The 20,242-nt window shown below is 37.8% G+C and overlaps 10 non-coding genes across 10 annotated transcripts; all 10 read right to left on the bottom strand.

Annotated features, from left to right (window-relative positions):
* Positions 1-182: 182 nt before the first annotated feature.
* On the bottom strand, positions 183-254 carry TRNAC-GCA (transfer RNA cysteine (anticodon GCA)). Its single transcript has one exon. It is a non-coding gene; the product is annotated as a tRNA-Cys (tRNA).
* A 3,176-nt stretch (positions 255-3,430) lies between these two features.
* On the bottom strand, positions 3,431-3,502 carry TRNAC-GCA (transfer RNA cysteine (anticodon GCA)). Its single transcript has one exon. It is a non-coding gene; the product is annotated as a tRNA-Cys (tRNA).
* Positions 3,503-5,593: 2,091 nt separating this feature from the next.
* On the bottom strand, positions 5,594-5,665 carry TRNAC-GCA (transfer RNA cysteine (anticodon GCA)). The gene has a single exon. It is a non-coding gene; the product is annotated as a tRNA-Cys (tRNA).
* Positions 5,666-6,676: 1,011 nt separating this feature from the next.
* On the bottom strand, positions 6,677-6,748 carry TRNAC-GCA (transfer RNA cysteine (anticodon GCA)). The gene has a single exon. It is a non-coding gene; the product is annotated as a tRNA-Cys (tRNA).
* Positions 6,749-11,008: 4,260 nt separating this feature from the next.
* Positions 11,009-11,080, bottom strand: TRNAC-GCA (transfer RNA cysteine (anticodon GCA)). Its single transcript has one exon. It is a non-coding gene; the product is annotated as a tRNA-Cys (tRNA).
* Positions 11,081-13,171: 2,091 nt separating this feature from the next.
* On the bottom strand, positions 13,172-13,243 carry TRNAC-GCA (transfer RNA cysteine (anticodon GCA)). Its single transcript has one exon. It is a non-coding gene; the product is annotated as a tRNA-Cys (tRNA).
* A 1,011-nt stretch (positions 13,244-14,254) lies between these two features.
* TRNAC-GCA (transfer RNA cysteine (anticodon GCA)) lies at positions 14,255-14,326 on the bottom strand. The gene has a single exon. It is a non-coding gene; the product is annotated as a tRNA-Cys (tRNA).
* Positions 14,327-16,421: 2,095 nt separating this feature from the next.
* On the bottom strand, positions 16,422-16,493 carry TRNAC-GCA (transfer RNA cysteine (anticodon GCA)). The gene has a single exon. It is a non-coding gene; the product is annotated as a tRNA-Cys (tRNA).
* A 1,016-nt stretch (positions 16,494-17,509) lies between these two features.
* TRNAC-GCA (transfer RNA cysteine (anticodon GCA)) lies at positions 17,510-17,581 on the bottom strand. Its single transcript has one exon. It is a non-coding gene; the product is annotated as a tRNA-Cys (tRNA).
* Positions 17,582-18,597: 1,016 nt separating this feature from the next.
* Positions 18,598-18,669, bottom strand: TRNAC-GCA (transfer RNA cysteine (anticodon GCA)). The gene has a single exon. It is a non-coding gene; the product is annotated as a tRNA-Cys (tRNA).
* Between the last annotated feature and the right edge of the window lie 1,573 nt (positions 18,670-20,242).

The raw sequence follows: 20,242 nt of genomic DNA, 5'->3' as shown, positions 1-20,242 counted from the left end.
AAATTTCCCAAAGGGAATACCAAGCCGAGTGTTAAAAACTGCATTTACTCACAGGCTTTGAGCAGGAAACACTGAAATGCTATTAAAGCGCAATATCCAAGGGAACACTGACTCTGTCAAAGATGATCCAAATGGAATTGATAAAAAGTCCAAATTACAAACAACAGAATCAAAATAGGGTGAGGGGACACCCGGATTTGAACCAGGGACCTCTTGATCTGCAGTCAAATGCTCTACCACTGAGCTATATCCCCAGCTTTTCAGTAAGATCAGAATGACAAAATATCAGTACATCATGAAAGAGTGTGAGGATGATACTAAGTTGTGCCAGAAAGTACAACCTTGAAACTGTGGAACAGGAGAAGTAGTCCTTAATATTATTTATTAAAGGAAAACTGGATCATTTAAAAAACAGATTAATTTGTTTCATTGTTATTTTATTTGAATAGGCATTGGTACATAGGACCAATGCCTCTACATACAATGATTGTTTTGAAACATTCTTAAAGGGGAAGAGGTTTTTACGGGACACCTTATCATTTCAGGATTGGTTACCACAATCACGGAGATGGTGATGAAGTATGATCGTTTTGGGCCAAATTATGGTGGAAAAACATTTCTACGTAGCACTACAATTCGGTATTTGGAAGGTACACCCAAACACCCCCTTCGAATACCTTCCATTTGATACATCAGAAAAAGCCATTTTGCGTTTGCAAATGGCCTGATTCTTCAGACCAGCCTTCTTGCAACTGCAATGATAGTTCGTACATCTTGCACGTAGGCAGAGCTTTTATGGAGAAATTAAATAGTTCCTAGGTTGCACAAAAATGAAGTGCTTCAAACAAACACATACTTTGCATGCGCAGAGAAGAGGTGGAATATATGTAAGACTGAAGAAACAGGTGAAATGAGAAATAGTTGACTGCTTCGCTGCCAAGTTTTATACGCCATTTCTTCAGTGCAATACAAGAAAGCACCAAACAGTATAACAAAGTTGTCAATTGGTTTCATAGTCCATTCCCTTTGTTTAGTGCTGTGAAAGGAAGAGCCAAATTCCAAAATTGATCAATGATGTTTCAGAAATCTCCCAAAGGGAATAACAAGCCGAGTGTTAAAAACTGCATTTACTCACAGGTTTTGGGCAGGAAACACTGAAATGCTATTAAAGTGCAATATCCAAGGGAACACTGACTCTGTCAAAGATGATCCAAATGGATTTGATGAAAAGTCCCAGTTACAAACAACAGAATCAAAATAGGGTGAGGGGACACCCGGATTTGAACAGGGACCTCTTGATCTGCAGTCAAATGCTCTACCACTGAGCTATATCCCCAGTTTTTCAGTAAAATCAGAATGACAAAATATCAGTACATCATGAAAGAGTGTGAGGATCATACTAAGTTGTGCCGGAAAGTACAACCTTGAAACTGTGGAACAGGAGAAGTAGTCCTTAATATTATTTATTAAAGGAAAACTGGATCATTTAAAAAACAGATGTATTTGTTTGATTGTTAGTTTATTTGAATAGGCAGTGGTACATAGGGCCAATGCCTCTACATACAATGATTGTTTTGAAACATTCTTAAAGGGGAAGAGGTTTTTACGGGACACCTTATCATTTCAGGATTGGTTACCACAATCACTGAGATGGTGATGAAGTATGATTGTTTTGGGCCAAATTATGGTGGAAAAACATTTCTACGTACCACTACAATTCGGTATTTGGAAGGAACACCCAAACACCCCCTTCGAATACCTTCCATTTGATACATCAGAAAAAGCAATTTTGCGTTTGCAAATGGCCTGATTCTTCAGACCAGCCTTTTGCAACTGCAATGATAGTTCGTACATCTTGCACGTAGGCAGAGCTTTTAAGGAGAAATTAAATAGTTCCTAGGTTGCACAAAAATGAAGTGCTTCAAACAAACACATACTTTGCATGCACAGAGAAGAGGTGGAATATATGTAAGACTGAAGACACAGGTGAAATGAGAAATAGTTGACTGCTTCGCTGCCAAGTTTTATACGCCATTTCTTCAGTGCAATACAAGAAAGCACCAAACAGTATAACAAAGTTGTCAATTGGTTTCATAGTCCATTCCCTTTGTTTAGTGCTGTGAAAGGAAGAGCCAAATTCCAAAATTGATCAATGATGTTTCAGAAATCTCCCAAAGGGAATAACAAGCCGAGTGTTAAAAACTGCAATTACTCACAGGTTTTGGGCAGGAAACACTGAAATGCTATTAAAGTGCAATATCCAAGGGAACACTGACTCTGTCAAAGATGATCCAAATGGAATTGATGAAAAGTCCCAATTACAAACAACAGAATCAAAATAGGGTGAGGGGACACCCGGATTTGAACCATGTACCTCTTGTTCTGCAGTCAAATGCTCTACCACTGAGATATTTCCACTGCATTTCAGTAAAATCAGAATGACAAAATATCAGTACATCATTAAAGAGTGTGAGGATCATACTAAGTTGTGCCAGAAAGTACAACCTTGAAACTGTGGAACAGGAGAAGTAGTCCTTAATATTATTTATTAAAGGAAAACTGGATCATTTAAAAAACAGATGCATTTGTTTCATTGTTATTTTATTTGAATAGGCAGTGGTACATAGGACCAATGCCTCTACATACAATGATTGTTTTGAAACATTCTTAAAGGGGAAGAGATTTTTACGGGACACCTAATCATTTGAGGATTGGTTACCACAATCACAGAGATGGTGATGAAGTATGATTGTTTTGGGCCAAATTATGGTGGAGAAACATTTCTACGTACCACTACAATTCGGTATTTGGAAGGTACACCCAAACACCCCTTTCGAATACCTTCCATTTAATACATCAGAAAAAGCCATTTTGCATTTGCAAATGGCCTGATTCTTCAGACCAGCCTTCTTGCAACTGCAATGATAGTTTGTACATCTTGCACGTAGGCAGAGCTTTTAAGGAGAAATTAAATGGTTCCTTAGTTGCACAAAAATGAAGTGCTTCAAACAAACACATACTTTGCATGCACAGAGAAGAGGTGGAATATATGTAAGAGTGAAGACACAGGTGAAATGAGAAATAGATTGACTGCTTCGCTGCCAAGTTTTATACGCCATTTCTTCAGTGCAATACAAGAAAGCACCAAACAGTATAACAAAGTTGCCAATTGGTTTCATAGTCCATTCCCTTTGTTTAGTGCTGTGAAAGGAAGAGCCGAATTCCACAATTGATCAATGATGTTTCAGAAATTTCCCAAAGGGAATACCAAGCCGAGTGTTAAAAACTGCATTTACTCACAGGCTTTGAGCAGGAAACACTGAAATGCTATTAAAGCGCAATATCCAAGGGAACACTGACTCTGTCAAAGATGATCCAAATGGAATTGATAAAAAGTCCAAATTACAAACAACAGAATCAAAATAGGGTGAGGGGACACCCGGATTTGAACCAGGGACCTCTTGATCTGCAGTCAAATGCTCTACCACTGAGCTATATCCCCAGCTTTTCAGTAAGATCAGAATGACAAAATATCAGTACATCATGAAAGAGTGTGAGGATCATACTAAGTTGTGCCAGAAAGTACAACCTTGAAACTGTGGAACAGGAGAAGTAGTCCTTAATATTATTTATTAAAGGAAAACTGGATCATTTAAAAAACAGATTAATTTGTTTCATTGTTATTTTATTTGAATAGGCATTGGTACATAGGACCAATGCCTCTACATACAATGATTGTTTTGAAACATTCTTAAAGGGGAAGAGGTTTTTACGGGACACCTTATCATTTCAGGATTGGTTACCACAATCACGGAGATGGTGATGAAGTATGATCGTTTTGGGCCAAATTATGGTGGAAAAACATTTCTACGTACCACTACAATTCGGTATTTGGAAGGTACACCCAAACACCCCCTTCGAATACCTTCCATTTGATACATCAGAAAAAGCCATTTTGCGTTTGCAAATGGCCTGATTCTTCAGACCAGCCTTCTTGCAACTGCAATGATAGTTCGTACATCTTGCACGTAGGCAGAGCTTTTATGGAGAAATTAAATAGTTCCTAGGTTGCACAAAAATGAAGTGCTTCAAACAAACACATACTTTGCATGCGCAGAGAAGAGGTGGAATATATGTAAGACTGAAGACACAGGTGAAATGAGAAATAGTTGACTGCTTCGCTGCCAAGTTTTATACGCCATTTCTTCAGTGCAATACAAGAAAGCACCAAACAGTATAACAAAGTTGTCAATTGGTTTCATAGTCCATTCCCTTTGTTTAGTGCTGTGAAAGGAAGAGCCAAATTCCAAAATTGATCAATGATGTTTCAGAAATCTCCCAAAGGGAATAACAAGCCGAGTGTTAAAAACTGCATTTACTCACAGGTTTTGGGCAGGAAACACTGAAATGCTATTAAAGTGCAATATCCAAGGGAACACTGACTCTGTCAAAGATGATCCAAATGGATTTGATGAAAAGTCCCAGTTACAAACAACAGAATCAAAATAGGGTGAGGGGACACCCGGATTTGAACAGGGACCTCTTGATCTGCAGTCAAATGCTCTACCACTGAGCTATATCCCCAGCTTTTCAGTAAAATCAGAATGACAAAATATCAGTACATCATGAAAGAGTGTGAGGATCATACTAAGTTGTGCCGGAAAGTACAACCTTGAAACTGTGGAACAGGAGAAGTAGTCCTTAATATTATTTATTAAAGGAAAACTGGATCATTTAAAAAACAGATTTATTTGTTTCATTGCTATTTTATTTGAATAGGCAGTGGTACATAGGACCAATGCCTCTACATACAATGATTGTTTTGAAACATTCTTAAAGGGGAAGAGATTTTTACGGGACACCTAATCATTTGAGGATTGGTTACCACAATCACAGAGATGGTGATGAAGTATGATTGTTTTGGGCCAAATTATGGTGGAGAAACATTTCTACGTACCACTACAATTCGGTATTTGGAAGGTACACCCAAACACCCCTTTCGAATACCTTCCATTTAATACATCAGAAAAAGCCATTTTGCATTTGCAAATGGCCTGATTCTACAGACCAGCCTTCTTGCAACTGCAATGATAGTTTGTACATCTTGCACGTAGGCAGAGCTTTTAAGGAGAAATTAAATGGTTCCTTAGTTGCACAAAAATGAAGTGCTTCAAACAAACACATACTTTGCATGCACAGAGAAGAGGTGGAATATATGTAAGAGTGAAGACACAGGTGAAATGAGAAATAGATTGACTGCTTCGCTGCCAAGTTTTATACGCCATTTCTTCAGTGCAATACAAGAAAGCACCAAACAGTATAACAAAGTTGCCAATTGGTTTCATAGTCCATTCCCTTTGTTTAGTGCTGTGAAAGGAAGAGCCGAATTCCAAAATTGATCAATGATGTTTCAGAAATTTCCCAAAGGGAATACCAAGCCGAGTGTTAAAAACTGCATTTACTCACAGATTTTGAGAAGCAAACACTGTAATGCCATTAAAGTGCAATATCCAAGGGAACACTGACTCTGTCAAAGATGATCCAAATGGAATTGATGGAAAGTCCCAATTACAAACAGACTCAAAATAGGGTGAGGGGACACCCGGATTTGAACCAGGGACTTCTTGATCTGCAGTCAAATGCTCTACCACTGAGCTATATCCCCATCTTTTCTGTAGAATCATAATGACAAAATATCAGTACATCATGAAAGAGTGTGAGGATCATACTAAGTTGTGCCAGAAAGTACAATCTTGAAACTGTGGAACAGGAGAAGTAGTCCTTAATATTATTTATTAAAGGAAAACTGGATCATTTAAAAAACAGATTTATTGTTTCATTATTATTTTATTTGAATAGGCAGTGGTACATAGGACCAATGCCTTTACATACAATGATTGTTTTGAAACATTCTTAAAGGGGAAGAGGTTTTTATGGGACACCTTATCATTTGAGGATTGGTTACCACAATCACGGAGATGGTGATGAAGTATGATTGTTTTGGGCCAAATTATGGTGGAAAAACATTTCTATGTACCACTACAATTCGGTATTTGGAAGGTACACCCAAACACCCCTTTCGAATACCTTCCATTTAATACATCAGAAAAAGCCATTTTGCGTTTGCAAATGGCCTGATTCTTCAGACCAGCCTTCTTGCAACTGCAATGATAGTTCGTACATCTTGCACGTAGGCAGAGCTTTTAAGGAGAAATTAAATAGTTCCTAAGTTGCACAAAAATGAAGTGCTTCAAACAAACACATACTTTGCATGCACAGAGAAGAGGTGGAATATATGTAAGACTGAAGACACAGGTGAAATGAGAAATAGATTGACTGCTTCGCTGCCAAGTTTTATACACCATTTCTTCAGTGCAATACAAGAAAGCACCAAACAGTATAACAAAGTTGTCAATTGGTTTCATAGTCCATTCCCTTTGTTTAGTGCTGTGAAAGGAAGAGCCGAATTCCACAATTGATCAATGATGTTTCAGAAATTTCCCAAAGGGAATACCAAGCCGAGTGTTAAAAACTGCATTTACTCACAGGCTTTGAGCAGGAAACACTGAAATGCTATTAAAGCGCAATATCCAAGGGAACACTGACTCTGTCAAAGATGATCCAAATGGAATTGATAAAAAGTCCAAATTACAAACAACAGAATCAAAATAGGGTGAGGGGACACCCGGATTTGAACCAGGGACCTCTTGATCTGCAGTCAAATGCTCTACCACTGAGCTATATCCCCAGCTTTTCAGTAAGATCAGAATGACAAAATATCAGTACATCATGAAAGAGTGTGAGGATGATACTAAGTTGTGCCAGAAAGTACAACCTTGAAACTGTGGAACAGGAGAAGTAGTCCTTAATATTATTTATTAAAGGAAAACTGGATCATTTAAAAAACAGATTAATTTGTTTCATTGTTATTTTATTTGAATAGGCATTGGTACATAGGACCAATGCCTCTACATACAATGATTGTTTTGAAACATTCTTAAAGGGGAAGAGGTTTTTACGGGACACCTTATCATTTCAGGATTGGTTACCACAATCACGGAGATGGTGATGAAGTATGATCGTTTTGGGCCAAATTATGGTGGAAAAACATTTCTACGTAGCACTACAATTCGGTATTTGGAAGGTACACCCAAACACCCCCTTCGAATACCTTCCATTTGATACATCAGAAAAAGCCATTTTGCGTTTGCAAATGGCCTGATTCTTCAGACCAGCCTTCTTGCAACTGCAATGATAGTTCGTACATCTTGCACGTAGGCAGAGCTTTTATGGAGAAATTAAATAGTTCCTAGGTTGCACAAAAATGAAGTGCTTCAAACAAACACATACTTTGCATGCGCAGAGAAGAGGTGGAATATATGTAAGACTGAAGAAACAGGTGAAATGAGAAATAGTTGACTGCTTCGCTGCCAAGTTTTATACGCCATTTCTTCAGTGCAATACAAGAAAGCACCAAACAGTATAACAAAGTTGTCAATTGGTTTCATAGTCCATTCCCTTTGTTTAGTGCTGTGAAAGGAAGAGCCAAATTCCAAAATTGATCAATGATGTTTCAGAAATCTCCCAAAGGGAATAACAAGCCGAGTGTTAAAAACTGCATTTACTCACAGGTTTTGGGCAGGAAACACTGAAATGCTATTAAAGTGCAATATCCAAGGGAACACTGACTCTGTCAAAGATGATCCAAATGGATTTGATGAAAAGTCCCAGTTACAAACAACAGAATCAAAATAGGGTGAGGGGACACCCGGATTTGAACAGGGACCTCTTGATCTGCAGTCAAATGCTCTACCACTGAGCTATATCCCCAGTTTTTCAGTAAAATCAGAATGACAAAATATCAGTACATCATGAAAGAGTGTGAGGATCATACTAAGTTGTGCCGGAAAGTACAACCTTGAAACTGTGGAACAGGAGAAGTAGTCCTTAATATTATTTATTAAAGGAAAACTGGATCATTTAAAAAACAGATGTATTTGTTTGATTGTTAGTTTATTTGAATAGGCAGTGGTACATAGGGCCAATGCCTCTACATACAATGATTGTTTTGAAACATTCTTAAAGGGGAAGAGGTTTTTACGGGACACCTTATCATTTCAGGATTGGTTACCACAATCACTGAGATGGTGATGAAGTATGATTGTTTTGGGCCAAATTATGGTGGAAAAACATTTCTACGTACCACTACAATTCGGTATTTGGAAGGAACACCCAAACACCCCCTTCGAATACCTTCCATTTGATACATCAGAAAAAGCAATTTTGCGTTTGCAAATGGCCTGATTCTTCAGACCAGCCTTTTGCAACTGCAATGATAGTTCGTACATCTTGCACGTAGGCAGAGCTTTTAAGGAGAAATTAAATAGTTCCTAGGTTGCACAAAAATGAAGTGCTTCAAACAAACACATACTTTGCATGCACAGAGAAGAGGTGGAATATATGTAAGACTGAAGACACAGGTGAAATGAGAAATAGTTGACTGCTTCGCTGCCAAGTTTTATACGCCATTTCTTCAGTGCAATACAAGAAAGCACCAAACAGTATAACAAAGTTGTCAATTGGTTTCATAGTCCATTCCCTTTGTTTAGTGCTGTGAAAGGAAGAGCCAAATTCCAAAATTGATCAATGATGTTTCAGAAATCTCCCAAAGGGAATAACAAGCCGAGTGTTAAAAACTGCAATTACTCACAGGTTTTGGGCAGGAAACACTGAAATGCTATTAAAGTGCAATATCCAAGGGAACACTGACTCTGTCAAAGATGATCCAAATGGAATTGATGAAAAGTCCCAATTACAAACAACAGAATCAAAATAGGGTGAGGGGACACCCGGATTTGAACCATGTACCTCTTGTTCTGCAGTCAAATGCTCTACCACTGAGATATTTCCACTGCATTTCAGTAAAATCAGAATGACAAAATATCAGTACATCATTAAAGAGTGTGAGGATCATACTAAGTTGTGCCAGAAAGTACAACCTTGAAACTGTGGAACAGGAGAAGTAGTCCTTAATATTATTTATTAAAGGAAAACTGGATCATTTAAAAAACAGATGCATTTGTTTCATTGTTATTTTATTTGAATAGGCAGTGGTACATAGGACCAATGCCTCTACATACAATGATTGTTTTGAAACATTCTTAAAGGGGAAGAGATTTTTACGGGACACCTAATCATTTGAGGATTGGTTACCACAATCACAGAGATGGTGATGAAGTATGATTGTTTTGGGCCAAATTATGGTGGAGAAACATTTCTACGTACCACTACAATTCGGTATTTGGAAGGTACACCCAAACACCCCTTTCGAATACCTTCCATTTAATACATCAGAAAAAGCCATTTTGCATTTGCAAATGGCCTGATTCTTCAGACCAGCCTTCTTGCAACTGCAATGATAGTTTGTACATCTTGCACGTAGGCAGAGCTTTTAAGGAGAAATTAAATGGTTCCTTAGTTGCACAAAAATGAAGTGCTTCAAACAAACACATACTTTGCATGCACAGAGAAGAGGTGGAATATATGTAAGAGTGAAGACACAGGTGAAATGAGAAATAGATTGACTGCTTCGCTGCCAAGTTTTATACGCCATTTCTTCAGTGCAATACAAGAAAGCACCAAACAGTATAACAAAGTTGCCAATTGGTTTCATAGTCCATTCCCTTTGTTTAGTGCTGTGAAAGGAAGAGCCGAATTCCAAAATTGATCAATGATGTTTCAGAAATTTCCCAAAGGGAATACCAAGCCGAGTGTTAAAAACTGCATTTACTCACAGGTTTTGAGAAGCAAACACTGTAATGCCATTAAAGTGCAATATCCAAGGGAACACTGACTCTGTCAAAGATGATCCAAATGGAATTGATGGAAAGTCCCAATTACAAACAACAGACTCAAAATAGGGTGAGGGGACACGCGGATTTGAACCAGGGACTTCTTGATCTGCAGTCAAATGATCTACCACTGAGCTATATCCCCAGCTTTTCAGTAAAATCAGAATGACAAAATATCAGTACATCATGAAAGAGTGTGAGGATCATACTAAGTTGTGCCAGAAAGTACAACCTTGAAACTGTGGAACAGGAGAAGTAGTCCTTAATATTATTTATTAAAGGAAAACTGGATCATTTAAAAAACAGATTTATTTGTTTCATTATTATTTTATTTGAATAGGCAGTGGTACATAGGACCAATGCCTTTACATACAATGATTGTTTTGAAACATTCTTAAAGGGGAAGAGGTTTTTACGGGACACCTTATCATTTGAGGATTGGTTACCACAATCACGGAGATGGTGATGAAGTATGATTGTTTTGGGCCAAATTATGGTGGAAAAACATTTCTATGTACCACTACAATTCGGTATTTGGAAGGTACACCCAAACACCCCTTTCGAATACCTTCCATTTAATACATCAGAAAAAGCCATTTTGCGTTTGCAAATGGCCTGATTCTTCAGACCAGCCTTCTTGCAACTGCAATGATAGTTCGTACATCTTGCACGTAGGCAGAGCTTTTAAGGAGAAATTAAATAGTTCCTAAGTTGCACAAAAATGAAGTGCTTCAAACAAACACATACTTTGCATGCACAGAGAAGAGGTGGAATATATGTAAGACTGAAGACACAGGTGAAATGAGAAATAGATTGACTGCTTCGCTGCCAAGTTTTATACACCATTTCTTCAGTGCAATACAAGAAAGCACCAAACAGTATAACAAAGTTGTCAATTGGTTTCATAGTCCATTCCCTTTGTTTAGTGCTGTGAAAGGAAGAGCCGAATTCCACAATTGATCAATGATGTTTCAGAAATTTCCCAAAGGGAATACCAAGCCGAGTGTTAAAAACTGCATTTACTCACAGGCTTTGAGCAGGAAACACTGAAATGCTATTAAAGCGCAATATCCAAGGGAACACTGACTCTGTCAAAGATGATCCAAATGGAATTGATAAAAAGTCCAAATTACAAACAACAGAATCAAAATAGGGTGAGGGGACACCCGGATTTGAACCAGGGACCTCTTGATCTGCAGTCAAATGCTCTACCACTGAGCTATATCCCCAGCTTTTCAGTAAGATCAGAATGACAAAATATCAGTACATCATGAAAGAGTGTGAGGATCATACTAAGTTGTGCCAGAAAGTACAACCTTGAAACTGTGGAACAGGAGAAGTAGTCCTTAATATTATTTATTAAAGGAAAACTGGATCATTTAAAAAACAGATTAATTTGTTTCATTGTTATTTTATTTGAATAGGCATTGGTACATAGGACCAATGCCTCTACATACAATGATTGTTTTGAAACATTCTTAAAGGGGAAGAGGTTTTTACGGGACACCTTATCATTTCAGGATTGGTTACCACAATCACGGAGATGGTGATGAAGTATGATCGTTTTGGGCCAAATTATGGTGGAAAAACATTTCTACGTACCACTACAATTCGGTATTTGGAAGGTACACCCAAACACCCCCTTCGAATACCTTCCATTTGATACATCAGAAAAAGCCATTTTGCGTTTGCAAATGGCCTGATTCTTCAGACCAGCCTTCTTGCAACTGCAATGATAGTTCGTACATCTTGCACGTAGGCAGAGCTTTTATGGAGAAATTAAATAGTTCCTAGGTTGCACAAAAATGAAGTGCTTCAAACAAACACATACTTTGCATGCGCAGAGAAGAGGTGGAATATATGTAAGACTGAAGACACAGGTGAAATGAGAAATAGTTGACTGCTTCGCTGCCAAGTTTTATACGCCATTTCTTCAGTGCAATACAAGAAAGCACCAAACAGTATAACAAAGTTGTCAATTGGTTTCATAGTTCATTCCCTTTGTTTAGTGCTGTGAAAGGAAGAGCCAAATTCCAAAATTGATCAATGATGTTTCAGAAATCTCCCAAAGGGAATAACAAGCCGAGTGTTAAAAACTGCATTTACTCACAGGTTTTGGGCAGGAAACACTGAAATGCTATTAAAGTGCAATATCCAAGGGAACACTGACTCTGTCAAAGATGATCCAAATGGATTTGATGAAAAGTCCCAGTTACAAACAACAGAATCAAAATAGGGTGAGGGGACACCCGGATTTGAACAGGGACCTCTTGATCTGCAGTCAAATGCTCTACCACTGAGCTATATCCCCAGCTTTTCAGTAAAATCAGAATGACAAAATATCAGTACATCATGAAAGAGTGTGAGGATCATACTAAGTTGTGCCGGAAAGTACAACCTTGAAACTGTGGAACAGGAGAAGTAGTCCTTAATATTATTTATTAAAGGAAAACTGGATCATTTAAAAAACAGATTTATTTGTTTCATTGCTATTTTATTTGAATAGGCAGTGGTACATAGGACCAATGCCTCTACATACAATGATTGTTTTGAAACATTCTTAAAGGGGAAGAGATTTTTACGGGACACCTAATCATTTGAGGATTGGTTACCACAATCACAGAGATGGTGATGAAGTATGATTGTTTTGGGCCAAATTATGGTGGAGAAACATTTCTACGTACCACTACAATTCGGTATTTGGAAGGTACACCCAAACACCCCTTTCGAATACCTTCCATTTAATACATCAGAAAAAGCCATTTTGCATTTGCAAATGGCCTGATTCTACAGACCAGCCTTCTTGCAACTGCAATGATAGTTTGTACATCTTGCACGTAGGCAGAGCTTTTAAGGAGAAATTAAATGGTTCCTTAGTTGCACAAAAATGAAGTGCTTCAAACAAACACATACTTTGCATGCACAGAGAAGAGGTGGAATATATGTAAGAGTGAAGACACAGGTGAAATGAGAAATAGATTGACTGCTTCGCTGCCAAGTTTTATACGCCATTTCTTCAGTGCAATACAAGAAAGCACCAAACAGTATAACAAAGTTGCCAATTGGTTTCATAGTCCATTCCCTTTGTTTAGTGCTGTGAAAGGAAGAGCCGAATTCCAAAATTGATCAATGATGTTTCAGAAATTTCCCAAAGGGAATACCAAGCCGAGTGTTAAAAACTGCATTTACTCACAGATTTTGAGAAGCAAACACTGTAATGCCATTAAAGTGCAATATCCAAGGGAACACTGACTCTGTCAAAGATGATCCAAATGGAATTGATGGAAAGTCCCAATTACAAACAGACTCAAAATAGGGTGAGGGGACACCCGGATTTGAACCAGGGACTTCTTGATCTGCAGTCAAATGCTCTACCACTGAGCTATATCCCCATCTTTTCTGTAGAATCATAATGACAAAATATCAGTACATCATGAAAGAGTGTGAGGATCATACTAAGTTGTGCCAGAAAGTACAATCTTGAAACTGTGGAACAGGAGAAGTAGTCCTTAATATTATTTATTAAAGGAAAACTGGATCATTTAAAAAACAGATTTATTGTTTCATTATTATTTTATTTGAATAGGCAGTGGTACATAGGACCAATGCCTTTACATACAATGATTGTTTTGAAACATTCTTAAAGGGGAAGAGGTTTTTATGGGACACCTTATCATTTGAGGATTGGTTACCACAATCACGGAGATGGTGATGAAGTATGATTGTTTTGGGCCAAATTATGGTGGAAAAACATTTCTATGTACCACTACAATTCGGTATTTGGAAGGTACACCCAAACACCCCTTTCGAATACCTTCCATTTAATACATCAGAAAAAGCCATTTTGCGTTTGCAAATGGCCTGATTCTTCAGACCAGCCTTCTTGCAACTGCAATGATAGTTCGTACATCTTGCACGTAGGCAGAGCTTTTAAGGAGAAATTAAATAGTTCCTAAGTTGCACAAAAATGAAGTGCTTCAAACAAACACATACTTTGCATGCACAGAGAAGAGGTGGAATATATGTAAGACTGAAGACACAGGTGAAATGAGAAATAGATTGACTGCTTCGCTGCCAAGTTTTATACGCCATTTCTTCAGTGCAATACAAGAAAGCACCAAACAGTATAACAAAGTTGTCAATTGGTTTCATAGTCCATTCCCTTTGTTTAGTGCTGTGAAAGGAAGAGCCGAATTCCACAATTGATCAATGATGTTTCAGAAATTTCCAAAAGGGAATACCAAGCCGAGTGTTAAAAACTGCATTTACTCACAGGCTTTGAGCAGGAAACACTGAAATGCTATTAAAGTGCAATATCCAAGGGAACACTGACTCTGTCAAAGATGATCCAAATGGAATTGATAAAAAGTCCAAATTACAAACAACAGAATCAAAATAGGGTGAGGGGACACCCGGATTTGAACCAGGGACCTCTTGATCTGCAGTCAAATGCTCTACCACTGAGCTATATCCCCAGCTTTTCAGTAAAATCAGAATGACAAAATATCAGTACATCATGAAAGAGTGTGAGGATCATACTAAGTTGTTCCAGAAAGTACAACCTTGAAACTGTGGAACAAGAGAAGTAGTCCTTAATATTATTTATTAAAGGAAAACTGGATCATTTAAAAAACAGATTAATTTGTTTCATTGTTATTTTATTTGAATAGGCATTGGTACATAGGACCAATGCCTCTACATACAATGATTGTTTTGAAACATTCTTAAAGGGGAAGAGGTTTTTACGGGACACCTTATCATTTCAGGATTGGTTACCACAATCACGGAGATGGTGATGAAGTATGATTGTTTTGGGCCAAATTATGGTGGAAAAACATTTCTACGTACCACTACAATTCGGTATTTGGAAGGTACACCCAAACACCCCCTTCGAATACCTTCCATTTGATACATCAGAAAAAGCCATTTTGCGTTTGCAAATGGCCTGATTCTTCAGACCAGCCTTCTTGCAACTGCAATGATAGTTCGTACATCTTGCACGTAGGCAGAGCTTTTAAGGAGAAATTAAATAGTTCCTAGGTTGCACAAAAATGAAGTGCTTCAAACAAACACATACTTTGCATGCACAGAGAAGAGGTGGAATATATGTAAGACTGAAGACACAGGTGAAATGAGAAATAGTTGACTGCTTCGCTGCCAAGTTTTATACGCCATTTCTTCAGTGCAATACAAGAAAGCACCAAACAGTATAACAAAGTTGTCAATTGGTTTCATAGTCCATTCCCTTTGTTTAGTGCTGTGAAAGGAAGAGCCAAATTCCAAAATTGATCAATGATGTTTCAGAAATCTCCCAAAGGGAATAACAAGCCGAGTGTTAAAAACTGCATTTACTCACAGGTTTTGGGCAGGAAACACTGAAATGCTATTAAAGTGCAATATCCAAGGGAACACTGACTCTGTCAAAGATGATCCAAATGGAATTGATGAAAAGTCCCAATTACAAACAACAGAATCAAAATAGGGTGAGGGGACACCCGGATTTGAACCATGTACCTCTTGTTCTGCAGTCAAATGCTCTACCACTGAGATATTTCCACAGCATTTTAGTAAAATCAGAATGACAAAATATCAGTACATCATTAAAGAGTGTGAGGATCATACTAAGTTGTGCCAGAAAGTACAGCCTTGAAACTGTGGAACAGGAGAAGTAGTCCTTAATATTATTTATTAAAGGAAAACTGGATCATTTAAAAAACAGATGCATTTGTTTCATTGTTATTTGATTTGAATAGGCAGTGGTACATAGGACCAATGCCTCTACATACAACGATTGTTTTGAAACATTCTTAAAGGGGAAGAGATTTTTACGGGACACCTAATCATTTGAGGATTGGTTACCACAATCACAGAGATGGTGATGAAGTATGATTGTTTTGGGCCAAATTATGGTGGAGAAACATTTCTACGTACCACTACAATTCGGTATTTGGAAGGTACACCCAAACACCCCTTTCGAATACCTTCCATTTAATACATCAGAAAAAGCCATTTTGCATTTGCAAATGGCCTGATTCTTCAGACCAGCCTTCTTGCAACTGCAATGATAGTTTGTACATCTTGCACGTAGGCAGAGCTTTTAAGGAGAAATTAAATGGTTCCTAAGTTGCACAAAAATGAAGTGCTTCAAACAAACACATACTTTGCATGCACAGAGAAGAGGTGGAATATATGTAAGAGTGAAGACACAGGTGAAATGAGAAATAGATTGACTGCTTCGCTGCCAAGTTTTATACGCCATTTCTTCAGTGCAATACAAGAAAGCACCAAACAGTATAACAAAGTTGTCAATTGGTTTCATAGTCCATTCCCTTTGTTTAGTGCTGTGAAAGGAAGAGCCGAATTCCACAATTGATCAATGATGTTTCAGAAATTTCCCAAAGGGAATACCAAGCCGAGTGTTAAAAACTTCATTTACTCACAGGCTTTGAGCAGGAAACACTGAAATGCTATTAAAGTGCAATATCCAAGGGAACACTGACTCTGTCAAAGATGATCCAAATGGAATTGATAAAAAGTCCAAATTACAAACAACAGAATCAAAATAGGGTGAGGTGACACCCGGATTTGAACCAGGGACCTCTTGATCTGCAGTCAAATGCTCTACCACTGAGCTATATCCCCAGCTTTTCAGTAAAATCAGAATGACAAAATATCAGTACATCATGAAAGAGTGTGAGGATCATACTAAGTTGTGCCAGAAAGTACAACCTTGAAACTGTGGAACAGGAGAAGTAGTCCTTAATATTATTTATTAAAGGAAAACTGGATCATTTAAAAAACAGATTAATTTGTTTCATTGTTATTTTATTTGAATAGGCATTGGTACATAGGACCAATGCCTCTACATACAATGATTGTTTTGAAACATTCTTAAAGGGGAAGAGGTTTTTACGGGACACCTTATCATTTGAGGATTCGTTACCACAATCACGGAGATGGTGATGAAGTATGATTGTTTTGGGCCAAATTATGGTGGAAAAACATTTCTACGTACCACTACAATTCGGTATTTGGAAGGAACACCCAAACACCTCTTTCGAATACCTTCCATTTCATACATCAGAAAAAGCAATTTTGCATTTGCAAATGGCCTGATTCTTCAGACCAGCCTTCTTGCAACTGCAATGATAGTTCGTACATCTTGCACGTAGGCAGAGCTTTTAAGGAGAAATTAAATAGTTTCTACGTTGCACAAAAATGAAGTGCTTCATACAAACACATACTTTGTATGCACAGAGAAGAGGTGGAATATATGTAAGACTGAAGACACAGGTGAAATGAGAAATAGATTGACTGCTTCGCTGCCAAGTTAGTTTTATACGCCATTTCTTCAGTGCAATACAAGAAAGCACCAAACAGTATAACAAAGTTGTCAATTTTTTTCATAGTCCATTCCCTTTGTTTAGTGCTGTGAAAGGAAGAGCCGAATTCCAAAATTGATCAATGATGTTTCAGAAATTTCCCAAAGGGAATAACAAGCCGAGTGTTAAAAACTGCATTTACTCACAGGTTTTGAGCAGGAAACACTGAACTACTATTAAAGTGCAATATCCAAGGGAACACTGACTCTGTCAAAGATGATCCAAATGGAATTGATGAAAAGTCCCAATTACAAAAAACTGAATGAAAATAGGATGAGGGGACACCCGGATTTGGACCAGGGACCTCTTGATCTGCAGTCAAATGCTCTACCACTGAGCTATATCCCCAGCTTTTCAGTAATATCAGAATGACAACATTTCAGAACATCATGAAAGAGTGTGAGGATCATACTAAGTTGTGCCAGAAAGTACAACCTTGAAACTGTGGAACAGGAGAAGTAGTCCTTAATATTATTTATTAAAGGAAAACTGGATCATTTAAAAAACAGATTAATTTGTTTCATTGTTATTTTATTTGAATAGGCATTGGTACATAGGACCAATGCCTCTACATACAATGATTGTTTTGAAACATTCTTAAAGGGGAAGAGGTTTTTACGGGACACCTTATCATTTGAGGATTCGTTACCACAATCACGGAGATGGTGATGAAGTATGATTGTTTTGGGCCAAATTATGGTGGAAAAACATTTCTACGTACCACTACAATTCGGTATTTGGAAGGAACACCCAAACACCTCTTTCGAATACCTTCCATTTCATACATCAGAAAAAGCCATTTTGCATTTGCAAATGGCCTGATTCTTCAGACCAGCCTTCTTGCAACTGCAATGATAGTTCGTACATCTTGCACGTAGGCAGAGCTTTTAAGGAGAAATTAAATAGTTTCTACGTTGCACAAAAATGAAGTGCTTCATACAAACACATACTTTGTATGCACAGAGAAGAGGTGGAATATATGTAAGACTGAAGACACAGGTGAAATGAGAAATAGATTGACTGCTTCGCTGCCAAGTTAGTTTTATACGCCATTTCTTCAGTGCAATACAAGAAAGCACCAAACAGTATAACAAAGTTGTCAATTTTTTTCATAGTCCATTCCCTTTGTTTAGTGCTGTGAAAGGAAGAGCCGAATTCCAAAATTGATCAATGATGTTTCAGAAATTTCCCAAAGGGAATAACAAGCCGAGTGTTAAAAACTGCATTTACTCACAGGTTTTGAGCAGGAAACACTGAACTGCTATTAAAGTGCAATATCCAAGGGAACACTGACTCTGTCAAAGATGATCCAAATGGAATTGATGAAAAGTCCCAATTACAAAAAACAGAATGAAAATAGGATGAGGAGACACCCGGATTTGAACCAGGGACCTCTTGATCTGCAGTCAAATGCTCTACCACTGAGCTATATCCCCAGCTTTTCAGTAATATCAGAATGACAACATTTCACAACATCATGAAAGAGTGTGAGGATCACACTAAGTTGTGCCAGAAAGTACAACCTTGAAACTGTGGAACAGGAGAAGTAGTCCTTAATATTATTTATTAAAGGAAAACTGGATCATTTAAAAAACAGATTTATTTGTTTCATTGCTATTTTATTTGAATAGGCAGTGGTACATAGGACCAATGCCTTTACATACAATGATTGTTTTGAAACATTCTTAGAGGGGAAGAGGTTTTTACGGGACACTTTATCATTTGAGGATTGGTTACCACAATCACGGAGATGGTGATGAAGTATGATTGTTTTGGGCCAAATTATGGTGGAAAAACATTTCTACGTACCACTACAATTCGGTCTTTGGAAGGAACACCCAAACACCCCTTTTGAATACCTTCCATTTAATACATCAGAAAAAGCCATTTTGCGTTTGCAAATGGCCTGATTCTTCAGACCAGCCTTCTTGCAACTGCAATGATACTTCGTACATCTTGCACGTAGGCCGAGCTTTTAAGGAGAAATTAAATAGTTCCTACGTTGCACAAAAATGAAGTGCTTCAAACGAACACATACTTTGCATGCACAGAGAAGAGGTGGAATATATGTAAGACTGAAGACACAGGTGAAATGAGAAATAGATTGACTGCTTCGCTGCCAAGTTTTATACGCCATTTCTTCAGTGCAATACAAGAAAGCACCAAACAGTATAACAAAGTTGTCAATTGGTTTCATAGTCCATTCCCTTTGTTTAGTGCTGTGAAAGGAAGAGCCGAATTCCAAAATTGATCAATGATGTTTCAGAAATTTCCCAAAGGGAATACCAAGCCGAGTGTTAAAAACTGCATTTACTCACAGGTTGTGAGCAGAAAACACTGAAATACTATTAAAGTGCAATATCCAAGGGAACACTGACTCTTTCAAAGATGATCCAAATGGATTTGATGAAAAGTCCCAGTTACAAACAACAGAATCAAAATAGGGTGAGGGGACACCCGGATTTGAACAGGGACCTCTTGATCTGCAGTCAAATGCTCTACCACTGAGCTATATCCCCAGCTTTTCAGTAAAATCAGAATGACAAAATATCAGTACATCATGAAAGAGTGTGAGGATCATACTAAGTTGTGCCGGAAAGTACAACCTTGAAACTGTGGAACAGGAGAAGTAGTCCTTAATATTATTTATTAAAGGAAAACTGGATCATTTAAAAAAACAGATTTATTTGTTTCATTGTTATTTTATTTGAATAGGCAGTGGTACATAGGACCAATGCCTCTACATACAATGATTGTTTTGAAACATTCTTAAAGGGGGAAGAGGTTTTTACGGGACACCTTATCATTTGAGCTTTTAAGGAGAAATTAAATAGTTCCTAGGTTGCACAAAAATGAAGTGCTTCAAACAAACACATACTTTGCATGCACAGAGAAGAGGTGGAATATATGTAAGACTGAAGACACAGGTGAAATGAGAAATAGTTGACTGCTTCGCTGCCAAGTTTTATACGCCATTTCTTCAGTGCAATACAAGAAAGCACCAAACAG

Source organism: Lissotriton helveticus, chromosome 1_2 (genome assembly GCF_964261635.1).
Source record: "Lissotriton helveticus chromosome 1_2, aLisHel1.1, whole genome shotgun sequence".
NCBI lineage: Eukaryota > Metazoa > Chordata > Amphibia > Caudata > Salamandridae > Lissotriton > Lissotriton helveticus.
This window is presented reverse-complemented; position numbering and strand designations above follow the sequence as displayed.